This window comes from Monodon monoceros, unplaced genomic scaffold (genome assembly GCF_005190385.1).
Source record: "Monodon monoceros isolate NGI ecotype Baffin Bay Population unplaced genomic scaffold, NGI_Narwhal_1 Super_Scaffold_2, whole genome shotgun sequence".
NCBI lineage: Eukaryota > Metazoa > Chordata > Mammalia > Artiodactyla > Monodontidae > Monodon > Monodon monoceros.
Window position 1 is genome coordinate 91,727,945 of NW_021703776.1, and position 22,937 is coordinate 91,750,881.

The 22,937-nt window shown below is 50.3% G+C and overlaps 1 protein-coding gene across 1 annotated transcript in view; it reads right to left on the minus strand.

Moving 5' to 3' along the window:
• DENND2A (DENN domain containing 2A) overlaps positions 1-13,531 on the minus strand; it is a 102,611-nt gene extending 89,080 nt beyond the window's left edge. Inside the window, exon 1 of the mRNA XM_029233761.1 lies at positions 13,505-13,531. The gene's annotated coding sequence lies outside the window, so the exon portion shown is untranslated. The remainder of the gene's footprint in view (positions 1-13,504) is intronic.
• Between the last annotated feature and the right edge of the window lie 9,406 nt (positions 13,532-22,937).

A 22,937-nucleotide genomic window follows, 5' to 3' on the forward strand; every position in this document is an offset into this window, starting at 1 on the left:
GGCATGTGGGATCTTCCCGGAGCGGGGCACGAACCCGCGTCCCCTGCATCGGCAGGCGGACTCTCAACCACTGCTCCACCAGGGAAGCCCTATCCCTGGGATTTTAAGAGATGTGTGCAGCCCCAAAGCCCTCGCTCTAGTACGCCATTACCTCCTTCACAAGCACTCTCTCTAGCAAAGTAGCGAGTGAATCTGAGGAACCGGAATTCTTATGAATGCAGTGGTTAAGACAAATGAACACATAACGGTTACAGAAACATGACAGGTAGTAGATCTGACAGGCACTATCCAGGGCTTGCCTACCTCACAAAAGGGTCCCTTTTCTGAAAACTGCCCTTTCCCTCCTCCACGGAGGCCTCAGAGACCCGGGCAGCCATGTCGGAATGATGATCCCACCCCCAGCCACAGCTGATTGGCTCTAGAGGAGGCCTAACTCAAGTCGGGCCAATCAGGTTCTGCTTCCAGGTAGTGTGGCTGGAACACGGAAACATGGCGCTGTGAGGCCGCCATTTCCAGCCTGTGGACGAAGGAGCAGAGGGAGCTGGGCTGTGGGGGAGAAGAGTGATGCCGGCGGAAGGAGGGCTCTGCACTCCCTCAATCCCATCCACTCTTACGGCCAGGCTGCATTCCTGCCCTCGGGTTCCACGAGATATCTTTAGACCCTTGTTTGCTTAAGCAACCAAAAGAATCCCCACTAACACAGTGTCACGTTCAATCTATGTTCAACTACTTTCCCAAAACGAAAAAAGAAAGCTAGTGTGCGTGTGAGTTTTAAACATGAATCTACACCCATATGGCTGAAGCTGAGCCAACTGCAGCTACTAAGGAAACCAAACCCCCATTAGATTCGCCTCCAGCGTGGCACAGAAGGTTGCCTGTGATCGAATCATTCCTATTACCCTATTGAGAAGTCCCTTTCCCTTTCTGGGGAGATTCATCATGACACTGGAGGTGCTGGGAACATCTGAAGTCTTAGTAAAGCCGTGTCATGAGACCTAATCTTTCTAAGGACCTGAACAGCATATTATAAGCATTAGTACAGGAAGATCTGCTGAACTCTTGGATGAAGTTAAATAGGACATGGTATCAGAAGGTGTACAGTTTCTTTCCTTCCTTCCCAATAAAACCTCAGTGAAAAAACTCTGGCCTTACGTTGGGCCTCTTACAATGAGAGGTTACTGTGGGTAAATGAACAAAGAAAGGAATGTATGCCTTCTTCAGCTCTTATTTGGATCTACAATATACGAGAAAGCAGATCTCACATCTCTCCCACATACCCTAGCAGGGACACATTTGAATAAAAAAACATTTACAAGAGGTTGCATTGTCTGAACACCAGAAGAAGAGCTGAGTTGACAGTAGGAAAGGGATGGACGAATCCTTTTCCCATCCCTCTGTCTATTTATGGGAGTCATTTCCCTTCAGGAAATGCTGAGCCCCTTCTCCCAGGACCCTGTTGGGAATGACGCCTGCGCTGGCTGACCCAGCCTTCCACATCCTCCTCCTGGCCTCGGCAGCTCTCCCCTCGTGACCCCCGTCAGTCACTGGGAACCCAGCCTGTAAACGACAGTGCTTCTTAGAGTCCCCAGTCTATTGTGGAAATTCAAAGAGGAAAGGGGGAAAAAAAGGTACATAATGAAGCTAGAAAAGCCCCTGGCATGGAGAAGCTCCCAAATATAAACAGACAAAGGTAGCAGGGAGGAAGTGAGGGCTAGAAATGACCACATTGTGGTCCAGGAATTTGTGGCTCACCTAGCTTTGGTCACCTGTCTGGGGGGGTGGCAGAGGCAGGAGCAGGACCCAAGGTTCCTGTCACCCCATCTGTCGACCCAAGGCTCATTCACCTCCTCTACACTCATTTCCCCTCCCCAGAAATGTACAGACTGACGTTTCTATAGAGAAGCTATCCCAGGAGAACCTGGGTCCACTAATTACATATTCTTCTTTTCTTCCCTTTTCTTCTTTTCTGTCAGCTAGGAGCCCACCTTTTCAGAAACCCGGAGAGAATTCTGGGGTTAGCCCTGGCCACCCCAAACTGAAGTTCTTCCTCTCTCCTCTGAATTTCTCTGCATATTTTTAACTTATCTGCATTTGGTAGTCCTACTAAATGTGCATAGCCATGTGGTATCTCTTTCATGGTTGGCTTCGATTGTTATTTATATGTTATTTATTTAAGATTTCACAGTTATTTTTTTAATTTTTAAAATTTGTTTATTTTTGGCTGTGTTGTGTCTTCGTTGCTGTGCGCAGGCTTTTCTCTAGTTGTGGTGAGCGGGGGCTACTCTTCATTGCGGCGCATGGGCTTCTCATTGCGGTGGCTTCTCTTGTTGTGAAGCACGGGCTCTAGATGCGTGGGCTTCAGTAGTTGTGGCACATGGGCTCAGTAGTTGTGGCACACGGGCTTACTTGCTCCGCGGCATGTGGGATCTTCCCAGACCAGGGATTGAACCCATGTCCCCTGCATTGGCAGGCAGATTCTTAACCACTGCGCCACCAGGGAAGTCCCAAGATTTCACATAGTTATGTTTGACACCTCAAATTAAACTGCAACAATGAATGAATGATTAACATTTATCGAACACTTAATATTTTCTAGGCCAGATTCTACACAGATTGTGTCACTGAGTCCTCACACCAAGCCTACAATTGCCTCCCCTTTACAGATGTGGAAAGCAAGGCCTGGAGAGATGAACTTGTCCCAAGGCCACACGGATGCTGAATGAATCCAGGTGGTCAGATTCAAGCCCAGGTGCCTAATGCCAAGTTGAGTGCCTTGGGGGCAAGGCAAGGCAAGGGGCCTTCCCCTCCCGGGTACAGACTAGTTACTCGGGGAGTTCTTACAATTGGGTTTTATTCACCCCCTCCGTCCTCTCCAGGCACACCGTGGCACCAGGGCACTACCTGGCCAGCCCTCCACTTCCAGAGGCAGCCCTTGGGCTGCCATTTTGGGGTTTATTTTTCCCTCTGCAGGGTTTCCTCATGTTCTTTTAACCTGGCCTCACTGACAGGTAGTACTGAGGAGGGGAAGAAGGGTCCCCTGTGGCATCTGTCCTGTGTCCTGGCCTCCGGACACCTGGAAGCTCAGAGCACACCAGAAGTAGCCACTTGCAGGGGATGCACCTGAACGCCGTGCTGTATTTGCTTCCCGGCAGCCCTCCCTGGCTCCAGCTGTGCCGCCCCAAAGTCCTCACTCGCCACCTCTGCTCCCCTCGCCTTCCGGCCCTCCTCTTCCCTTCCTCCCCCTCGGACCCTTTCCCACCCTCTTTTGCTGGCTTCTGTTCTCTTTCTTTCCATGAGCAGAGAGTTTCCAGCCTGGCTCCTGGCCAGCACATTTGGACAAAAGGCAGCAGTCTTGGAGGGAGACGTCATCTCCCATCCCCTTTCCCGGGGCCAGCACCGTGGCTCCCCAAGCCCGGAGAGGGAGCAGGGGGCTGCGGCCGTTCCCGCCCTGCTCCCAGTTCTGGGAACGAGCTTGAGAGATGGCACATCGTGGGCGTTAAAAGCAAAGGGTTTGGAAGCAGACAGACCCGGATGCAAATTCCAGCTCTGAAGCCTGCGAGCCGTGGGACCTTGGGCAAGTTACTTTGCTAAGCCTTAGTTCTCGCCTCTGTAAAACGGTGACAGAAGCGAGAAAGGCTCGCTTTGAAAGGCTTATAGGAGATCGCAGCTGTAAAACTTCCCGGCACAGTGCGTGTCCTGTAAGAAGTGCTCAACACGGCCTCTGTTATTATGAACCGAACTTAACTCTGCCAAATAATCCAAGTAAAAATACAGGACTTTGTTATAATCACCTTCATCATCCACCTGCTCAACTCGTCTGCAAGGCCGCTTACCCAGCTTCCACTGTTTGCAAGTGTGGTACAGCTGTAAGACCTCTCAAACGTATCATTACTGTTACAATGTAATCTGTAAAAGTTGGTTTTGAAATCGGATAAGGAGCTGACCCTCTTCCCTTTTCAGTAGAGTCAGTGCTCAGCCTTGATGCCAGACGTGAAAGGAAGGAGGGGCCCACACCAATCAGCAGGGCCTGCTCGCCCTGACTCCCCTTCCCTCCCACCCTGGTTTTTGGCTTCTTATAAGCTGAGGCCCCGTTTCTGTTTGTTTACTATCTGTGCTTGGTGTTTTATACTTAGAAGTTGCACAATGCCTGGGAATGTGCTCAGTTTTATTTAGCTGAGCTTTGAGATACGGGCAATGGTCTTTCCCCTATGATTTTATTTAGCTAATCTGAGCCAGCATGGATGGATTTGAAATTAATTAGTAAGATTCATCAAGGAGCTGAGCACAGTGCTCCGTGTGAGGTGCTGCTGGGAAATTCACAAATACATGCAATGGTCCCTGCCCTAGAGCTAGGGATAAAAGATGCAAACCTGATCAACCACCGGCAAGAAAAGATTACAACTGTTCAAGACAAAAAGACAAGCGCAGTCCAGGGAATGCCTGACAACACGTTTAACAAAAACCACAATGTGAAAGTGGCTTAGGGACTAAATTCAAACTACAGTGGTAAATGTTATGAAGTAAATATAACTGGAGGAATTTAGAGGCGGGCAATGAAAGTCAGGAGTCATGGACTGCTTCAGAGAAGAGGTAGAATCTGGTGGCCCTTTGATAGATTGGGTTCCGACAGTTGGGAGAGTGTTTAGGCGAGGCAAGGGCATGAGGAAAAGGGGACGGTGCACCCTGCCCCAGACAAGACTGACGGCGGGACAGCCACTCTGGGACGTGTGATGGGGAAACAAGGAGAGGAGGATGGAAGGGGCTGGCGGATGAGACTTGAAGACGTTCTGGAAACAGAAAGAGGAGGTAAGGTTTGCTCTCTGTGGAACATAAAGAGGAGACGTGATGAACATATGTGTTCTTTTTGTACATTCAAGAGGAAATGTGTAGGGACTTCCCTGGTGGTCCAGTGGGTAAGCCTCCATACTCCTAATGCAGCAGGCCCGGGTTCGATCCCTGGTTGGGGAACTAGATCCCGCATACGTGCCACAACTAAGGATCCTGCATGCCGCAACTAAGGAGCCCTCGAGCCGCAACTAAGACCCAGTGCAACCTAAATAAACAAATAAATATTTTTAAAAAACTAATAAATAAAAATAATCTTTAAAATAGACCTTTAAAAAAAAAGAGGAAATGTGTAAAGCAGGCAGTCAGAGGTAGAGATCTAAGAGTCTGGCGAAAGCACAACCCTGGAGGTGTAAACTGGGGACACAGCCGAAGAACCAGTGAGCGTGAACGAGCTCTCTGAGGGAGAAAGTGAAGCAAAAGAAGAGAGTGAAGAATTGAGGTGTAGGGGTGACTCTCACTTTGCCCCTGTTACCCAGCTCTTGACTCAGTTCTTTTTAATGTTTCTTCATCTGGGCCTTCCAACCGAACAGGGAGGTCTGATGACAGAACACCTGCATTGGGCTTCTTTTTATTCCTCTGCAATGTCTAGATCAGATCTTGGTCTACCGTGGGTGTGGTATGAATGCTTGTTGAATGAGAAGAAGAAAAGGAAATCAGTGAAGATCTCCTTTTCCAAAGACAATTAGGACACCCCAGGTGGTGTGGTGTCTCAGGGGAGGAGCAATTCTTCAAATCACTTCACAAAGGTGGGGCTCGGACACCAGCCAATGGCAGTGGCCTTACTGTTGACCCTTTCATGGCTGGATCTGGTCTAGGGGCTCCCAGGATTGTGGGACACTGGGAGTGACTATTAACCAACCAGTAGAGAAGCATTTCCGCATTTTAACAAGTGGCATACATGTGTCACCATACCAGTTTTATATCGACTGTGACCCGGGTCAGGAGACTTGCAGATTGGGAAGCTCAAAAACAATGAGAACAGGGCTTCCCTGGTGGCGCAGGGGTTGAGAGTCCACCTGCCGATGCAGGGGACACGGGTTCGTGCCCCGGTCCGGGAAGATCCCACATGCCGCGGAGCGGCTGGGCCCGTGAGCCATGGCCGCTGAGCCTGCGCGTCCGGAGCCTGTGCTCCGCAACGGGAGAGGCCACAGCAGTGAGAGGCCCGCGTACGGCAAAAAAACCCCCAAAAACAATGAGAACAGCAAACTAGCTATTCAATGACTGCATCATGAGTAACGGGATAAAGTCTCCACAGATGGTTAGGGATGGAGGCCAGACCTCAGGGATGTGAAGGGGAGCTTGTGGACCTGCCCCAGGAGCTCGCGAAGGTGCTCTGTCTCCCCGTCCTGAAAGCAGCATTCTCCTTCTCTTGCCCTCCGGTCAACAGGCAGCCTGAACCTGGGCTGTGTGTGTGCCTGGAGGCAGCCGCTGACTCTTTTCCCTGTCGCTCTCCCCCCTGTCCTAGGCCAGGGGTCTTGACTGACCTGCCTTCAGGTGAAAGGAGAGCCTGAACAGGAGCCTCTCTTGACTCTGCAGTGCCGGAATCTCCAAGTCTTACCGTTTTGGGAGGCATCAAGGAGCCTCTCCTCTCTGATGTTTTTCTATCCCATTATATGCATCAGTTTGGCTGGTGGGTAAACAGAGCCCTGGTCCCTTTTTGATGTCCTGGGAGCTTGTGTATGTTTGTTGATTGTCACAAACACAGATAATGAAATGGACCAGATGTAAAGGATGTCAGGCTGCCAGGGAGTTATACTTGGGGTTGGATGACCACACACTTCATTTCACATCTGAACAACTCTCACCTCCAGCTCAGAGTATCAAATGGAGAAATCCCTCTGAGCCCCCAGTGACCTAGAGACGTTGCCCTGGCAGAAGCCCAGTGCACCGGCAAGCTGCTTTGGTGGGAAGCTCCACTGTGTCTTCCCAGCCACCCCCTGACCAAGTCTGTGGCTGAGAAACTGGTCCCACTCCAGCTGTAGGGGATGCAAGTTCTGTGTCTCATGCTGTCCCATTGCTCCTGCCCAGTGACCAAATTGGTGCTCTATGGCTTCTCCCCCAGCCAGCTAACCTCTCTCCTGACCACGCAAGGTCAGTTTTAATCCTGATTTGTGGTGTGATTCCATACAAATACCTCTGCTCGGTCATCCAGGGTGGTGGCGCCTGTATTTCCCAGAGGCGTGAGAAGCACAAATAAAATTATAGAAATGTCCTGCGTTAATGGTTCCAGTTTGCTGGGGAAAGGCAGTTGTTACTTTTTCCAAGGAGAGCTGCGGGGAGCAGGGAAGTGGGGCCTGTCTCCTCTGACTCGTTTAGTGGGAATGAGTTGACACACAGCACTGGGTTAGCCACCTGCCCCCCTCCTCCTTCCCTGCACTCAGACCTCTACTCTGGGGGGCTAAGAAAGGCTGGGGTCAGAGGGATGGCACAGAGCCATGTCCTTAGGTCAATGCAGCAGGGAGAATGGATGGGCATGTCCAATCCTTCACCGGGTGGCAGTCTGCAGGAACAGTCCCAGGAGAGGCCTGCTGTATATCAATCACCTTTAGTGCCCCCTTTTTACTTTACAAGTGTCGCACTTTGTATATATGGTTACCCGATCCATTATCCGCAGTGGATTTGCAGAGAACTTAGGGCTAAATCAAATCCAACCCTATGACATCTTCCCTTCTGAAAAGTGAGGAAGAAAGAGGGAGACACCTTGGATTATTTCCCTGAGTTGGCTCTTGTGTATAACCCAGCCCACCGATCCCAGGTTTCAGCCTACACAATTATGTGAAATCGTGGTTACATGGGATCAAGATTTCGGGTACACGAAACCAACAGCGAGAGACAATATTGGGACAGTTTGTTGGACGACAATCTATAAACCATAAAAAATTTCTTAGAAGCTCTAGTTTTAATATGTTGCCTTTTTAAATTTAACAAAACTCAAAATAATAGATTGTCTCTATGAATTATCACACTATGAATTTTAATTTTCATATTATCTTAAATAGAAATTCATAGTAAATTCAGTGGGGAACTAGGGTGGGGATACTTGGGTTAGGGGAGAGAGAAGTAATAATATTTTACAATTTTTTTAAGACTGAGTATCAGAATCTCATTTTTAAAACATCTGTCACTGGGCACAGATACATTCAATATGCATTTGGCTTTGAAATCTTTTTTTTTTTTTTTTGCGGTACGCGGGCCTCTCACTGTTGTGGCCACTCCCGTTGCGGAGCACAGGCTCCGGATGCGCAGGCTCAGTGGCCATGGCTCACGGGCCCAGCCGCTCCGTGCCATGTGGGATCTTCCCGGACCGGGGCACGAACCCGTGTCCCCTGACTCGGCGGGCGGACTCTCAACAACTGCGCCACCAGGGAAGCCCGGCTTTGAAATCTTTTAACCTAGCAATTCCACTTCTGGGAATTCATCTTATAGAAATGTTGGAACGAGTGCTGGGGAGTCTTAGCAGTGGCTAAAATCAGAAACAACTAATTGCTCACCAATAAATAATGTGCTAAACAAATGAAATCGATCCATACAAAGGAAGACTAGGCAGCTGTTAGAAACGAGAGGACTATGTATGTCCCACGTAGAATTATTCTCACAAAATACTGTTCAGTTATGATAGCACGCTTCCATTTTTGTAGCAAGCAAACAAACAAACATATTACGTGTAAAGAAAAGAAGTCTAGGGGGATTTGGTACATACACCGAACAGTGATGGCCTCTGAGGAGGGAGTCAGTATGGGGAAAACTTTCATTTTTCATTGTGTTCTTTTTATGTATTGTTCAAATGTTTTATAACAAGGATAACTTTCATATTTACATATAAATATATATGTGTATATAAAAGTATTCCTAAAATTTTAAAGCACACTTTTAAAGAAAACAAAAGGAAATACATTTGATACTGTGCTTGAACTGGTCTGACAGCCCTCCTGATAAGACACGCAGCCCTTGGAAGGCCTGGGTACCATGGAAGAACGGTCACGGTCACGGTCACAGCTTCCTGTCCTGTCCCCATTCTCCAGCTCAATCCTGCTCTCATTTCCTTCTGAAGGGAAACATGGAACCTCCTGGTTCCCCAATACAGAGGGAAGCTAACCTCTTCCCTAAGCTTGCTGCGAGGGTGACTCACCCCTTCTTTCCCTAAGGCTGGGGGCAGGGGAAACCATAACTTGGCTTTTAGTAGTTTAGCCAGTTGGAAAAGGGGGTCTTGGGCTCATCCCTCTTTCAACCGACCACAGGCCAAGGATGAACGTGTCAAAGAGAAGCCGAAGAGAAAGCAATTCTGGGCTCCAGCTGGCAGGGGCTTAACTTCTAGGCAAACTGAGTTTGGATAAATTTTGCCCAAATCAGACAATGATTTTATCACGAGGGGAAAAGATGGTCTGATTCTGGCTTCCCGACATATTGCTGTCTTTTGGATGTCAAATGTAGAGAACTCGGTTCTCTACCTTTGTCAAATGTAGAGAATCACTCACTCAGTTCCAGCCACTGACTTGCCTCCCATCATTAAATGGGCAGTGGTGCCTGTGAGTCCCTCTGTGGCCAGTGCAGGGGTTTCAAAGAGAGCCCAGGGTACCTGTGGCAGCTGTCTGGTTCTGGTGAAGGAAGAAGGGACCATGCCTGGACACAGGAGACTGGGAGTGACACGAGGCACAAGCAGGGGTCTTTGTCACTCATGAGTAACTGTCAGACCCTCAGGAAGCAAAATAAGGGGGCTGGAATCCAGAGATAGTGGGGGAGGATGAGTCAACTTTGCCCACAGCCAAAGAAGTAACTGCCTGTGAGGTATATTTGAGGGTTGTTGGGAAAGCCATGGAGCCTCAAAATAGTTCCCCTGTTATCCTGTCAGAGTTACTGGAATTCAACTCTTAGAGATTCACTCCTTTTGACTGAGACTTTAGGCAAGTTAAATTGCAAATGAATTCTCCCAGCTTCTTTCCAATCTGGAAGACAGAGGTCAGAGAACACATACACTTGAATATCAGGAGGGAAGTAGAAAGAAAACTCAAGAGGTTCAGCACTCAAAAAAGATAGACCTATGTGGGTCCTAGGCAAAAAGAGAAAGGTTCTGAGGCTTTTCAGTTTTGGCTATGGTGCAGCACTGCATATGATAGTATTAGACCAGACAGATCTAACTGTGGAAGGCTTGTAATTATGCTTTTAGAATTTCTGTTCAAAAAAAGTGCCTCACACACATACACACAAAACTTCACATAAATGTGTTTGTTACTGGCCTCCTTATCTGTATCTGCTCACGATGGCTTTAGATCTTGATGTTGAAGGCTGACTAGCCAATTGATTTCATTGTACCAGGCTTCCAAATTTTAAATTCTATGGGGTCCTTGCTTTTGGAGTCTGAGGTTTCTGCCTCCTGCTGTAATGAGCCCTCTAGGTGATTGTTAAAGCAGCTGCTCTCAATCTTGGCTGTACCTTAAAATCACCTGGCACCTTATAAAAATACTGATGCCCAGGGCCCATTCTCAGAGATTTTGATTTCCTTGGTCTGGGGTAGAGCCCAGGCATCGCTTGTTTAAAAAATGCCCCCTGACCCCAGCATTTAAATGTGTAATGTGCTCCCTGGGTTTAAAATGCTAAGAACTGTGATGTGGAGGCATGATGGAGTAGATTATCACACCTATTCAGTGTGAAGACTTCTACAGCCGGCAAGAAGTGGTTTAAACTTCGGAGGGCACATCAGAAATGCACTGACATAGGGCTTCCCTGGTGGTGCAGTGGTTAGGAACCCGCCTGCCAATGCAGGGGACACGGGTTCAAGCCCTGGTCCGGGAAGATCCCACATGCCGCGGAGCAACCAAGCCCGCGAGCCACAACTGCTGAGCCCGCGCACCACGACTGCTGAGGCCTGCGCACCTGGAGCCCGTGCGCCACAACAGGAGAGGACGCTGCAGTGAGAAGCCTGCACAGCGCGGCAAGGAGCGGCCCCTGCTCGACGCAACTAGAGAAAGCCCGCGTGCAGCAACGAAGACCCAATGCAGCCAAAAATAAATAAATACATAAATAAATAAATTTATTTTAAAAAAACCTTTTTAGTAAAAAAAAAAAAAAGAAATGCATTAACATAGATTCTGCAGATTCACCCTTCTGCAGAAACCAACGGGAAGGGCCTGGTCAGGAGATGTGCGACTGAGTGTAGAACCTTACCTCCCAGCCCTCACTCCCTGTTCTTCTGCAACATTCCTTATGTTGCAGCGAAGAAGTTTCCCACCCTCCCTGACCTCAATAGAATGGATCTCTGGCATCTTGAGTCCCACCCTTTCCCCACCCCTAGAAGCAGCCTTAACATCACGTCTGAGGGCAGAAAGACCTGGACCACTAGGGGAAGTGGACCCACCCAGCTGAATGGAATCCTGAAATGCTCTTCCCATTCTCTGTTTCTCTTTGGTCGGGATTTCCGATGGCAACCCTCCCAATACTCTGCCTTACCAGACCCCTTCTCCAGACCAGTCTCAGCCCACCTGTCTGTGGGCTATACTAGGATGTGCCTGCTTCCCCCTTCATGGTGGGCACCTGGGGTGCTGTGCTCTCTACATTCATCAAAGTAGGTATCACCTCTTCCTACACTTGAGAGCCCATGGGCTCCTCCATATAGGATTCCCCAAGCCCTCACTGCCCTGCATCATGACTGCCCACAGGCCTGAGCTGGCACTCAGCCCCCCACAGAAATGCAGTATGTCCCCAAGTCGTAACAGGAAGATGATATAGAAAGATAGTCATGTGGAATTTTATCTTCGCATCTTTTGTAACACTGACAATGAAGTTTCTTTTTCTATGTCACTCTTTAGTCTTTACACAGACTTCCACATGACAAATTCCCAGTTGAGTTCAATTCCAGGAAAAAATTTGTGCTGAATTTCTGTGCTTTCTCTTGTCCAAAATCCAAAACTGTGCAATCTAGTGTATTTTTGTCTCTAAGCTGCCAGAAAACTTATAGCCAAATTCATTGTCCAAGTGTTGTAATCTGTTAAATTCAGGCCATTCAAAACATTCATTCCTTTTGCTTTGCTTTGTTTTCTCCTGAGCTTTTCTGCATTTAGTTCTAAGTTATCTGACCCTGTGCCCAAGTCTGTCACCAGGTCCCACCTCACTATCTCTTGGCTCTTTCCATCCCATGTCACCACTGCCGTCATGCTGCGCGTCAGTAACTACAGCCTGGGTGCTGCAAGGCCTTGGTCTCATCCTCCTCTGAGCCTCCACCCAGCAAGCAGAGTGAGCTTTCTAAGATACAGACCAATCCCATGGCCCCTGCTTCAGCGAGATCCTTCTTCTCTCTGGGAACTGCAACCATGAATTCTCCCCACACTTGCCCATCCTCCTCCCTCCCACTTGGTGATTTTGCACACACTGTTCCCTCAGCCTGAAACAACCTTTTCTGCTTTGCTTTCTTGGTGAAAAGGTTTTCAGGGCTCAGCCTGACCTTACCTATTCTGTGGGTTTCCCCTGAGCTGGACAGCCCTGCTCTGGTTTCCCCTAGCACACAGCACGCATGGATGGCCAGGTCAGATGCAGACTGTGTAGTTAATTTTTTGTTTGACTACCCAGCAAGGATGGTGAGTGCCTGGAAGGAAGGGAGATATCTTATTCATCACTCTGTCCCTGACGCCTAGCAAGTTGATCTGTAGAACCCTTAAGTGAATGAATGCATGACACAGGCAGGGTTCACCTCTTCCGGAGTAGTAGGACTGAAGGCCAGCCTTTTCACTGCCCTTCCTAAGAACAGTTAACTGTTTGCCCTTGACTTCCTGTAGAATTCTGCTCATCCTAGGCGGCCCATCCCAAAGAGGGTCTACTCCACTCCTTTGGTGTGTTTGATACTTGATGGTGCAAGCAGAAAGAATTTTGTTCTTTTATGTAGTAACAACTGCAGGTGTAAGAGTTTAATAGCAAAATTACTGCAGAGTGTCTATTATAACCCTGGGGCTGTTATTACTGTGTCATTCAGAACACTAGAGAAGTTGCATCCCTGAAGCGCATCTCAACACCAGCTAGAACTCCGTCTGCTCCTTCCCCAGCACCAGCTGGCTAAAAACAAAGTCAGTGCACTTCCCTTATCCCAATCTCTGCCCCTGGAGGCAATGTCCGGCTTTCCCACCCGATACCCTCAAGGACAGGATTCCTCCGCTGAGGTTCAGCTCTCCTCAGTGGACTGAAGCCAGTTCCCTGTGACCCTCCTAAATATCATTATATCCTGTGTTAAGAGGCTACCCCTGGGCTCCATCTAGTCCCAACTCCATCCTGAGGGGAAAAGTGGGAGAAATAAGATCATGCAGTCATCTTTACCTCCCCGTTTTCTCAAGACTGCAAATTTCTTTCTGTAAACACACACACACACACACTCTCTCTCTCCCGCGCCCCTACGACAAGCACGGCGCAAGGCGGAGGCTCTGCCCGGTTTCTGCAGGTTTCCCAGGCGCGGGACCACGGCCTCCCGAGTTCCCGGAAGGACGTCCGGACAGCACTTTGCTCCTGTCCCACAGGTCAGGCTCAAGCGCCTCGGTCCCCACGTCCGCACACGGGAAACCCAGTCTTTGGTCTGCAAAGAGCCACTTCCCAGCTCCGGGTTGGGGCAGCTCCGGCCGTCTCCTCTCTTACCCACACCCCCGCGCGTCCCCTCCTCGGTCCCCCGGCCCGGCCCTACCTCCTGGCGCGCCGAGGCTCCGTGGGCTCCGAGGCGCTGCTCGGGGGCGCCCGGGCGGGCGGGGGCGGCGGGCGGCGAGGGCCCGGGGCGCCATGGCCCGCAGCCCCCCGCACTCGTGTCGGCCGGGCCTCTCCCGGCGCCCTCCGCTCGCGTCCCCGCCGCCCGGCCGCCGCTGTGGGCGAGTGGAGGGCGGGCTCGGCCGGCGGCCCCTTCCTCTCCCGGTGGCGCGGCGGCTCTGAGCCGGGCCGCTCGCCCCGCCGGCCCCCGCCCGCCGCAGCTCAGTGAGCTCAGCCGCAGCTGGCGGGCGCCCGGCCCGTTGCCACGACAACGCCTCTCCCAGGGCCGCGCGGACTCGAGCGGCTCCAGTAAACAGGACCTTCTGCCGGACTCTTCCCTTCGCCCTTTTTGGGGGGTGGGGAGATGGCGGCTTAACCCTTTTTTTGCTGGAGACCACCGAGTGGCAGGCTCCGTCTCCGCCGGGCCCGGGGTTTATCCGCGCGACGCGCTCAGCCGGAGACTGAGACCTTGAGATAGATGCACCGGAGTGGCGGCGACACTCCCGGCCCTCAATTCACTCCAGTCTTTTCACGCGTTTATGGGGCACCTACTAGGGCTCAGGCGCAGGGCTGGGGGCTGGGACACCCTAGGCAACGAGTCAGCCACCACCCTTGCCCCTTGCAGTTCCAAGTCTGGCTGGGATGCCGACACCCTGGCACTATCAGTGAAAGCCCAGGGGCCCTGAGCGCGGGGCACAAGACTCCCACACCGGGCGGGGGTCAGGAAAAGCTTCCCAGAGGAGAAGTGACTTTATGGTGCCTGCTGCCCCACTTGCGTAGGACAAAGGATCAAGGAGCACAGATCGGCATGATTTAGGACTGCCAAAGTACACGTGAAAATGCTGTGCGCAGTTGATGCTGAGGGCAGCTGGGGACCATGGAAAGTTTTTGAGCAGAGGAGTGCCCTGCTGAAAGGGAGATGGAGCTGGCAGTGGTGATTGATGAGTGTTGGGGGAAGGCTTCAGGCCCGTGTCTACACCCCTGGGAAAGTCATTCTTGTCTTTCGCCCACGAGGCTCCTGGAAGGAGGGACCTACAGCCTAGGCAAGGGGTGAAAAGGGGAGAGAGAGGCTTAGCCTACAAATTCAGAAAAGGGGTGTGCAGGAGAGAGGGGAAAGAGAATATAAAGGATTGCAGAACCTGGGGAACATTAGATACTGCCTAGGCAGTTCCTAGACTGGGGGCCTGAGCTCTGAGGGGCTTATTTAGATATCAAAGTCACAAAGACAGAAAAGCTCCATCTTCTTTGCTGAGGGTTTTGCTCATTCTACAAGATCTTTGAAGCTTTTGTAGACCTCCTTAAACCTCCCTCAACTCCTTCACACCATACCCATTTCAACTAAACACGGTAAAAGTTTAGAATACAAATTTGCAAGGTGTAAGCAGATTTTTTTGTTTTTTTCTTTTTTTAAGTATAAGCATTTAAATGGTTGATTCTTTTTATTTTTTTAAACATCTTTATTGGAGTATAATTGCTTTACAATGGTGTGTTAGTTTCTGCTTTACAACAAAGTACATCAGTTATACATATACCTATGTTCCCATATCTCTTCCCTCTTGCATCTCCCTCCCTCCCACCCTCCCTATCCCACCCCTCTAGGTGGTCACAAAGCACCGAGCTGATCTCCCTGTGCCATGCGGCTGCTTCCTACTAGCTATCCACCCTAGGTTTGGTAGTGTATATATGTCTAAATGATTGATTCTTGATCTTGAATGCTGCTGTTTCCACCTAGAGCGACCACGAGGCACTGCAGACCATCTCTCATCCACACCTTCCTCTTCCTTCAGCATCCTGTTGAGGGGCACAGGCTCTGGCACAAACGGCCAAATCCGGCTCTGGAGCAGGTTGCTTGGCCTCTCACTCTCAGTGTCTTCATCCGTATGGTGGAAAAAGCGGTTATAACCGACCTCATGGTGTGGGGATTAAAGCAGATCTTCAAGGAAAGGGTGCAGTACCTGGACTGGCCTATGGCGGGTGCGCTCCCTCAGCCCCTGTTTGTTATTTTCTTCCTAATCTCTTTTCCTTGCAGGAGCAAAGGTTCAAGGAGGGAGGAGGGCAGAAGGCAGTGTTTCTTCTCCCTTCTGAGTTGAGCTTCCCCCTCCCCCCAGCCCTTTTAGGTCCAGGGCCTTCTGCCAGAGCATGGCTAGCAGCACAGAGCCGGCACTATATGCTAAATGAAGAACTGCGGGACCAGGGAAAGGAGGCTAGTCTGAATAAGAGGAGGAGAGAGCCTGAGAAGGAGCCTTTGAACATCTCCTCTCCCCCAAATTGTTTAATGTCTGCTTAAATTCCTTTGGAATGCTAAACACATCCTGAGTGTCTTTTCAGTTCCAGGCACTTCACCTCTGTCATGGCACCTGATCCACTCCACACTCCTGGGCAATTACATATCATCCCTACCATTTTGTGGGTGGGGAAGCCAAGTTTTAAGAGGTTATGTGACTTATTTGAGGTCACACGGGCCCAGGCCTTTTTATCACACCAAGTTGCCTGAGAGCAAGGGCTCTGCCCAGCGCCAGTCACTCTGGAGGGGGGTTTCTGGATAAGCATTCAACCCTCATCCTGGTTATGCTCCCTGCTCTGGAAGCCACAGGCATCTCTGACACCGCTCCCCAGAGACTGGGCACCCCTTGCTTGGGTCACTGTGACCCGTTCCTTTTCGACTCCTTGCCCGGCAGGAACTTCCATCTCAAGGCCATTGGCCTGCCAGCGTGTAGTTGAAAGTTATACACACAGTAGATGATAGATGAGAAGTTTGGTTATTTTTTTAAATTATTATTATTTTATCTAGAAGGCTGGATGCGGAGAGGAATCATTTATCTATGTTTGGGGCCGTGACATTTGGGGGAGGTAGAGCAAGGAAGGAAGGAGCCTGTTTTAGGGGCAGGGAAAGTCCACAGCCTCACCTTGACATGCCTTTGGTGAAGATTCTCCTCATCCCTTGAGAATGGGCCTGAGCCCACGGAACCATCTGGGCTGGCGGCAGGGCTGCCTCAGTCTTTCGCAGGCATCCTACTCCTTTCCTCCCCAGGAAGCCATCTCCCTCCTGCCGTCCTCATTCCATGCTACTCGCATTGCATCCGTGGCTCATTCTCCCCAGCCGAGAGGCAGCTGGATGCGAGCTCCCGCAGTCCCACCACAACCTCCAGCTGCCTCCCTCTGAGGACATAAAACCAAGCCAAGCATCCCACCCAAACCTCAAACCCAGGCTGGGTTTGTTCTTGGTCCCAATCAAATGTCATCCAGGAGGTGTGGGATGGGAGGGGAAGTATGGGGCGGGGGAAGTGGAGGCCACCCAGGGGAAGGGGTGAGCAGAGCCCAGACTGAGGGCCTTGTTGCTCCAACATCCTCCCCTAGCTTTGAAGGGCCTGTCTTTGCTGCCCTCCGCCCTGCCCCAATTGATGCTCTCCTGCCTTCTGCGTCCTGTGCTGGGGCTGGGAGATTGGAAGCTGTGGGGGCCCTTTATGGGGTGCTGTGGAGAAGGTGGCATTTGTTGGTCACCACTGACATTTGTCAGGGTACCACTGGAAATCTCAAAGAATCACCGAATTGGCAAATATGACAATCACCTGTAATTTTTGCATAAGCACCACCTGTTTCACTCCTATGCCCCTAGCTTACTTTGAAGGGTCATGTTTTTTTTTTTCCACAGAGTTAAAGCGTTCATAACTTTACAAGGATTAGTGTGTCTATGACAAAAAGAGAGAACCGCGTCATGGAAGGCCTGCATCTTTCACCATTAGGCAAAGTCTCAACTATCACACCTGCAATGCCCAGTACCCTCTACGCTTCTATTCTTCTCTGTTCCTTCTGGAAGATCCAGTTAAACTTCAGGGAGAGGAACTAGAGGATGGTGACTGAGATACTCTTTTAGAGGCACGAATTTCTGTGTTTAAGCAGGTCTCGCCCTTCCTGTGCACTGTGATTTCAGAACACAGTAGGGCAGTCGGACTGGCTCTGGGTCATGCTGAGGACACAAGGCTTCCACCTCTTTCTTCTCAGAGCCTTCCCCTCTGTTTCCCGACCAACTAGGCAATCTCCTCAGACATAAGGGGGCGGCAAGAATCCCCTTCAAACATTTTCATCACATGTTAGGATCTGGGCACCACACCTCTGGGCTTAAAGCCTGCCAGCTCGTCCCCTCTGCTAACACCCACCCAGACCCTGATCTCAGCCTTCAGAGCTCCAAATGGCTGTAAGTCATTGTGCTGCCTCTCAGAGGGCACACCTTGGGGGGGGGGGGGGACATATTTCTGGAAGGCCCTAATATCTGATCCACTTCCTATATCTCTCAGATCAAATCAAATCAAAATCAAAATATTGGCCAAAGATGCAATACTGGAAATCAACTATACATCACCTTAAAATATATATATATTGGCCAAAGGCAAGCCTGGGTGGCTTCTGACCTTCCCAGATGGCAGCACCACCTTGGGCAAGGCAACTGCCGTTTGTGGGTCTCGGGCTCCTGGAGAGATGGGGCGAGATAGCCCTCAGGTCCTCCCCAGTCCCCACCCGCTCAGGTAGGCGGAGAAAGCGCTTATTCTCATTCTGCTCTTTCCTGTGTGCCTGAGCAGGTGCCAGGGAGTGTCAAGGCTTCCCAGGGATCACCCAGGAGGTAGGTTCTAACAGCAGCCTCTCCAGGGAGTGTCAAGGCTTCCCAGGGATCACCCAGGAGGTAGATTCTAACAGCAGAGCCTCTTTTACCAATGAAGCAACCGCCAAGAAGAGCGAGGTGCCTTGCCCAAGGCCACCATGAATGAGTGCCAGAGCTGGGATGACCCCAGACAACCCCTTCCCACCTTTGCTGTCGGGACCGCTGGTCAGGAGCTACCATCCTCATCTGCCCAGTTTGCAAACGGAGGGAGGACCTGGTTACAGGACCGACCGGGAGCAGCAGAGCTGTACGCAGCATGGTGGGCATTGCAGGGGCAGAGCTGGAAGGGGCCTCACAGACGGGCACCGGGGACCTGCCCAGGCCACGCGGCGTCAGCACAGGGGCAGCACCTGCACCGGGGTAGAGCTGCGGCAATCACCCAGGAAACCAGAAGGTGGGGACCAGAGGAGAAATCTCAAGAGAAGAGGTAATGGAGACAATTCAGCTGAAGCAAAGGAAAGAGAAAGGGAGGGGCTGGGGAGGGGCCGACGTGAGGGAGGAAGGGATGGAAAATCACTGCAGCAGGTGGGGTAGGGGCAGGGGCCTTCTCCCTTAGTGTTCTTTTCCAGTATTTCTGATATTTCTATTCTACCGGCTTAGGGAGTAGATGTATGTGGGTGGCCCAGAGCCACCTTTTCATGCCAGGGTCCAACTCCCTGAGGAGCTAATTGCAGGCTAGGTGTACCAAGCAGGACCTAGGGGTAGGGTGGGGTCGGTGCTTCTCAAACTTTTTCCTTCCCTGATAACCCCCTTGGGCTTGTTGGGGGAAAAGCAGATTCTACTCTTCCCCAAAGGGATCCTAATGCAAGGAAACTGGGATGGGGCTCACAAATCTGCAGTTTTACACCTACCCCAGGTGTTTTTGGTGGAGGTGGCTCAAGTCCCCACTGGAGACACACTGGTGTAGAACCTACCCAAGGTGGGGATGAAGTGGAGGCTGTGGAAAGGGTATGCAGGGGTGTCCCTTCCCGGTATCTGTTCTGAAGAAAGTGAGCATGTGTGATGATGGGGGAGGGGAGCAGGATGCTGAAAGGGTCTCAGCAGAGAGCTGGCCTCCACAAGAAGTGGTCCTCACCTAGGGACAACTTTGTTCCCCCAGGGGATATCTGGCAATGTTTGAAGACATATTATTTATTTATCTGGTTGCACCGGGTCTTAGTTTCGGCTTGCAGGCTCCTTAGTTGCAGCACGTGGGCTCCTTAGTTGCGGCATGCAAACTCTTAGTTGCAGCATGCATGTGGGATCTAGTTCCCTGACCAGGGATCGAACCCAGGCCCCCTGCATTGGGAACGTGGTGTCTTACCCACTACGCCACAAGGGAAGTCCCTGAAGACATATTTTATTGTCACAGTTGGGAAAGGGGGGGTGCTTCTGGCACTGAGTGCGTAGAGGCCGGAGATACTGCTAAACATCCTGGGACAGCTTCTGCTCCTCCCCTGACACACAGCAAAGAACTATCCTGCCCCAAAGGTCCAAAGTGCAGAGGTTGAAAACCCCAGAACCAGCCAAGTCCCCATCCCCAACCCCTTCTCCAGAATCTTGAATAAATACTTGCTCTGCATCACATCTGTTATGTAACAATGTGACGTGGGAGATGCTAAAATCACAGTCATTTGGCTCAAGCGAAAAAATCAGCACAGCCAGGTGGGTCTTGGCGTCTCTTTCCCCCTCCCATCCTGCAGGAGATTTGGATGCACTTCACAAGCGATTGGTGCCACCTAGTGGTACTAGAGTTAATACCAGCAGGAACATTTCCAAGAACTGGAAACTGTTGATTATTAACGGGCTTACTTATCACTGTGAAGATTCTGTGGAAATAAACGAAGACCACCCAAATGAGAACAAATAGAGGCTATTTATTCAGAGCTTTCTATAGCAAGGGAGTCAGTTACTTACAATCAATTGCATTTGGCAGAGACTCAAGTACAAGTGGAGAATCAAATGCTAGCAGAAAAGGTTTACAGAGGAAAAAGAAAAGGCTTCAGTTGCCCTGAATTGGAGGTTGTTGGCATGGGGAGGCTGGAGGCCAGGGTATCGCGTGTGATTGGTTTGGAGAGGCTATTTGGCTTTCTCTGATTAGTCCTGAGTTGATAATTGGGGGGTGAAAATTAGAGAAGCTGCAGTCAGGGACCAAGTCCTGACTATTCGGGGCCCATTGCTGCCAAGGCTACGGGTCAGAGTTCTATTGTCATATATGGTCTGGCCAGTGTCTGTTTGTATATTCAGTCTCTTAATTCATTAATCATTCTAAATACATTCCTGCTGTTACTAATCATGAAACATTACATAGAGTTTCCCATGTGAGAAGCAGCTTGACTACAAATCAACAACTCTAATTTTTAAAGGCTGCCCTTACCATTTTTGATTTAGCGTTCATATTTGATACCACTGTTTGATTTTGCTGTCCATGGTGTCTTAATATGTATAACTTTGTTCTCCTAATTGAAATCCACATGGGCCCCGGGAATCCCTTAGCTTCACCTGTTTGGGTGACTGTTAACTCCTTGAGATGGTGCACCTTTATCACCATCAGCACCACCAGCATCACCACCACAAGGACAGTGGTTCTCAAAGTGTGTTCCCAGGACCAGCAGCAGCAAACGGGAACCTGTCAGAATTGTCAATTCTCAGGCTCCACTCCAGACCTACAGAATCAGACCCTGCAGATGGGCCCCGCCCTCAGGTGATTCTGGTGGATGCTCAAGTTTGAGCCACCACTTTAGGTGAATTTCTAGGATGCCACAAAGGGCTGAGGTCAGACCTTCCATGATGTTTCCTCCAAATCTGTGAAACAGAACCACTTTAATTTATCTAGATAATATAAATGACAATATTTGCTAACATTTAGTGACACCTGGTATTACCCACGTCATGTACAGTTTTGACTCACTGCTTTTCAACAGCCAGAGAGGGAGGTTCTGTTCTTACCTCCATCCGACAAGTGAGGAATAGAGGCTCCAAAAGGCGAGGTAACGTGTCCCTAAGGTTATACAGGTTACACAGAACCAAGAACTGAAGCCAGGCTTACTTAACTCCAGAATTTTGTTCTTAACTACTGTTTTCTTTTCCCCAAGATTATTTATTTATTTAATTTATTTTTGGCTGCGTTGGGTCTTAGTTGCAGCTCACGGGATCTTCGTTGCGGCGCGTGGGCTTCTCTCTAGTTGTGGCGTGCAGGCTTCAGGGCACGTGGGCTCTGTGGTTTGCGGCACTCAGGCTCTGTCGTTGAGGCATGAGAGCTCAGTAGTTGTGGCCCGCAGGCTTAGTTGCCCTGCGGCATGTGGGATCTTAGTTCCCTGACCAGGGATCGAACCCGCGTCCCCTGCATTGTAAAGCAGATTCTTTACCGCTGGACCACCAGGGAAGTCCCTTAACTACTGTTAAAGATACTAATTGCCAGAATCATAGATGTAAGTCTAGAGAATTTGTATAGCTTTGGTCAGACTCCCCTCCGCAATTCGCTTAAGGAGAAACAGAGGCCCAGAGAGACCACCTGAGGTCATGTGGTTACCTCTTTTTTTTGTTTGTTTGAATCAAAAATTTTTATTTATTCTTTGGCCAAACACAACTGATTTCCATCCACAATTTTTTTTTAAGGTAAGAAACAGTGAGTCAGGGCTTTCCCTCGTGACACAGTGGTTAGGAATCCGCCCGCCAATGCAGGGGACACGGGTTCGATCCCTGGTCCGGGAAGATCCCACATGCCGTGAAGCAACTAAGCCCGTGTGCCACAACTACTAAGCCTGCGCTGTAGAGCCCGCGAGCCACAACTACTGAGCCTGTGTGCCACAACTACTGAAGCCCACGCACCTAGAGCCCGTGCTCCGCAACAAGAGAAGCCACTGCAATGAGACGCCTGCGCACCACGACGAAGAATAGCCCCCACTCGCCACAACTAGAGAAAGCCCGCGTGCAGCAATAAAGACCCAACGCAGCCAAAAAGAAAAAAGAAACAGTGAGTTAACTGAAGAAAGGGCTGTGGCCTTGGCTAGGGAATGGTGACACTGTGACACTCAACGGAGAACGTGGGCCTGTGGGGATGAGCCTGGGCCGTGAAATGACTGGACCCGGGTCAGCGACCCTTCTCCAGGAAGGCTCTGCAGCACCACACACACTGCTGGTAGATGGTCTCAAAGTCAGCATCGTTGCCATAATAGGGATATTCAATAATGAGTTGCTTTTGTGGATCATAGCCCCCAAGTAGTTCAATTTTCGCTCTGCAGTTTTTAACTTGATTACTTTTTCTATTCACATCTCTCAGGTTGCTGTCATCCATACATAGCATATCATCAAATGTGGCAAAGTCTTCTTTGGTAACCCAGACACACGAATAGCACCGACTTGGTCACCTGTTCGGCCATCCTCCCGCAGCACATAGAGGTGTCCACTCATGTGGTTACCTCTTTTTTTTTTTTTTTTTTTTTTGTGGTACGCGGGCCTCTCACTGTTGTGGCCTCTCCTGTTGCGGAGCACAGGCTCCAGACGCGCAGGCTCAGCGGCCATGGCTCACGGGCGCAGCCGCTCCACGGCATATGGGATCTTCCCGGACCGGGGCACGAACCCGTGTCCCCTGCATCGGCAGGCGGACTCTCAACCACTGCGCCACCAGGGAAGCCCTGGTTACCTCTTAATTAGGGGGCTAGAACTGAGAGACTCTGGTTTCAGATTAAGTCCTCAATAAGCCCTTTGGTGAATCAGAGTCATACAAGAATATTTTACG